We start from the raw sequence: 4,001 nt of genomic DNA on the forward strand, positions 1-4,001 counted from the left end.
AGATGCCACATGGGGTGGAGGGGTGCCAGGGTAACTCGGCGTGGCCTCGTCCACGGAAGGGGGCTCAAGCCCAGTGACGTAGTGGCTGTGCAGCCTACGTACCGACTCTCTATGCCTCTCACCCCGCCGAGCCTGGCTTCTTAGGAGTACAATGATGTTCTTGTCCTGCACGTGGCCATTCATCTCCACGTCCCTGGGGCCATAGTACCCCGGGTTCTGGGGCAAGTGTAAGCTCTTTGGGGCTCCTAGAGTGTGGTAGTTGGGGAAGAGCTCAAGTCTTGTGGATGTTTGGGTTATTCTACTCCTCCTAGCTTCTTTCCTATAGGCAGCACAGGTATGGGGCCAGGAGGGATGTGGTGTGTGTGTTTGTGTGTGTGCGCGCCAGTCCTGGTGCTTGAACTCAAAGCCTGTGCTACCTCTGAGCCTCTTTTGCTCAAGGCGAGATCTCTACCATTTGAGCCACAGATTCGCTTCTAGCTTTTTTTTTTTTTTAAGTTGGAGATAAGAGTCTCACAGACTTTCCTTCCCAGGCTGACTTCGAACCACCATCCTCAGATCACAGGTGGGCCAGCCTGCATGAGGGATTTTCGTTTCACGGTTGCAAGGGAGGGGTGATTCCTGGAGCCGGAGGGAAGGACCTGCTGTCTATCTCCCCGCTGATTCCAGCCAGTCCCAGCCGCCCGTCCCCAGTAGCCGTCCGAGGTGTGATTGAATTTCTGTGTCTCGCAATTACCTCTAATTTCATTGTCTTCATGGCAAAGAAGAGCGCGTTCCCAGGCAGCTGAGGGTCTCGCCGTTCTCCGGGCCTTGCCTCCTCTCTCTCTCTCAGCCAGTTACACAGGGGATCCTTGTTCTAGAGACTGGAGCGCTGCCTGGACCCCTGCTGCCAGCCCCTCACAGGAAGCCATTGCCCCTCGTCCTGTCCCCCCCCCCCCCCGTGGAAGGGGAGGCAGGGGGAGTTTCTGAAGCAACCAGGGGACTCTGTGTAAAGAAAACACCCCATGAGGGGCTGGGAAGGGGGCTCAGGGGTACAGCGCTTGCCTTGCATGCATGAGGCCCTGGGTTCGATTCCTCAGCACCACATAAGCAAAAAGAAAAAAGCCGGAAGTGGTGCTGTGGCTCAAGTCGTAGAGCGCTCGCCTTGAGCTGAAGAGCTGAGGGACAGCGCCCAGGCCCAGAGTTCAGGCCCCATGACCGGAAAAAAAAAGTGTCAGGGAAGTGATTAGGTCAGGAATGCGGACGACAGGAGCTTACAGGGCCTCCACGGGCCACGGGAAAACAATCCTTCCACCCACCTTCAGCCATCTTCTCCGGTCTTCCTTGAATTTGAAGCTGCAGGTGCTCAAGATCACGCCCAGGATGGAAGGGTGAGCATCTCAGCAGCCGATGGTCCAAGGCCAGATCACACTTCCCTGCCGAGGGCTTGAACCTTCCACACCGTTGGGCCTCTGTAGATCTGACAGTAAGTCATGGACATACGAAGTCCAAGAGGGGTCATCACCATCTGGTAATTAGCTTTCTCTATGAAATAATTAACACTGCACCATGAACACTTTCTAAATGGCCAACTTCTGGCCTCGTAATTCTACTGCTGAGACGCGTCGTCTGAGTATGGACCGAGATGTATGTTGGTGGTAGTTCACCAAGGGGAGAGCTTCTTGGAAAAATTGGGAGGAAGAAACTTCAGTGCTCACAAGGCGGAGTGTGTGATCAAGGGGTATCCATTGTGTGCCTGGCTGGGATCTCTGTGTGCTGGCATAGAACAGTCTCTGAAACGCATTCGTAAGGGAACAAAGCCCTCGGCAAAACAACGTGTGAGGCAGTCTCCATTCATATCTACAGACGAAGATGAAACAAAGCTATTACAGGTCTCCGTGCGTACATCTGCATGGTGCTGATGCCTGGCAAGTCTAGAGGGGTAGGTGTGCAATTCCAAATGGGAAGGGCGGGATGGGGGGTGTGAATGAGAGTTCCTGTTTTCCCTCTGTTTCTATGCTCATTGCAGTGTCTGGCATCCTTTGGGAATTAAAAGTTATGCCGAACCACACTCATATATGATGCATTTACTATTGAAGCCCTCATAAGAATTAGGTCCTTCACAAACACAATGGCTTCCTCATCCTCCAGCCCATTACCCGCCTCCCCCCCCCCACCCCCAACTTGCTGTTTCCCAGAGGGGAAAACAGAGAAAAATGGCTTTCCAAAATGCTGGGATGGATGTTCAGAGAAGGCAGAAGCCTGGGGTTATGAGACCATCCTCACTCATGTTTGGGGGGCTTAGAGCCTCATCAATGAGACATAAATCTCCAGAATTTCAAGACAAAGTGCACTGACCTAGCAAGAACTCAATAAGAGCCAACATTTTTTATTTTATTTTTATTTACAGGCGTGAATCACTGGTGCCTGGCTTCCCTTTTTTTTTTAAAAATCAATTTTCTTTCTTTCTTTTTTGTTTACGTGGTGGTACCAAGGAATTGAACCCAGGGCTTCATGCATGCTAGGCAAGTACTCTACCACTAAGCCACCTTCCCAGTCCAAGCCAACATTTCTTGAGGGTTAAATATGTGCTGGGAAGAGGGCTGAGCACGTGACACACAATAACTAAGTCTCCCCCCCTCCTCCCTGACTGTGTGATGGGGAAACTGCCATTACCCCCACTTTACAGATGGAGAGTCCAAGTTACAGGTGAGTTAAGGAATGTGTAGGAAGGAAGGCTTGCCAGTCTTACAGACAAAATTGTACTCCCCCATGACCCCTGTGTGTTTTGCGTGTTTTTAAATAACAAGCTCTCAGGAAAAGCTTAGGAATCACAGGTCATAGGGCCCCGTTCCCCAGTAATCCCCACACAGTGGCCGGGCCCAGGGCAGTACAGGGGACATGCCCCCGGGAATGGAGTTCCTTTGCTGCTCTCTCTCCTTGTAAGTCAAGCATGGGAATAAACTTACCGTAAAGAGATATATGAGCTGCTTGGGTATCAGGCAGGAGTGGGGGGTAGTTTTTGCCGTTGTTGTTGTCCTTAAGGAAAACACACCTATACAAAAGCAGAGAGAAAAGTAGGAGGAACCCAATGTTCCCCCAGTGCTTTTGGTTTAAACCATTAAGCCCTCCTGGGAGAAACAGGAGGACCAAGTCTGGTGGTGGGGAGGGGGTGGGCTGTGGGGGGGCAGAAGGAATGAATCTGATCTTTGAAATGAAGTTCATTTGGTAGGCCAAAAGTACTGTGCTGGCATCATGCTGCTACTCTGGCTCTGTGGGAAGAGTTGGAAATTCAGATTTGCTACTTAAAAAAAAACAAATATATATATGTCTATGGGCTGGGGACATGGCTCAGTGGTAGAGTGCTTGCCTGGCATACATGAAGCCCTGGGTTCGATTCCTCAGCACCACATACACAGAAGAAGCCACAGTGGCTCAAGTGGTAGAGCGCTAGCCTTGAGCAGAAGAAGCTCAGGGACAGCGCCCAGGCCCTGAGTTCAAGTCTCAGGACTGGCAACAAAATCAAATATATAAAATATATAATAGATAATATATTATATTATCTATTATACAATAATATATACTATGTAACAGATTAACATATATATGTCTATGTTATATTATTTATTACATTATACTTAATACATTATACTAAGATATTATAAATATATGTATATATCACCTATTATACAATAATATGTAGTATGTAATACATTATATTAAGATAGTATAAACACATATATATTCTCTATCATACAATATAATATACTATGTCCTGTATTATGTTAATGCACTATAAATATACATGTATATGTTATGCTATCTGTCACACAATAGCACATTATTATGTGCTATGTAACGTATTATCATCTAGTATCAATATACGGGTATATATATTCAGGAAACAAAGGTGGAGAGCAGAAACAGCTTGCACAGGCTGACGTGAGGTCAGCCAGGTGAAAGGCAGGCGGAGGTGGTGGAATTCATGGGTCTGGATGAACTTGGTTGCGGGGGGGCCCGAGCGC

This window comes from Dipodomys ordii, unplaced genomic scaffold (assembly GCF_000151885.1).
Source record: "Dipodomys ordii isolate 6190 unplaced genomic scaffold, Dord_2.0 Scaffold15, whole genome shotgun sequence".
In the NCBI taxonomy this organism is placed as follows: Eukaryota; Metazoa; Chordata; class Mammalia; order Rodentia; family Heteromyidae; genus Dipodomys; species Dipodomys ordii.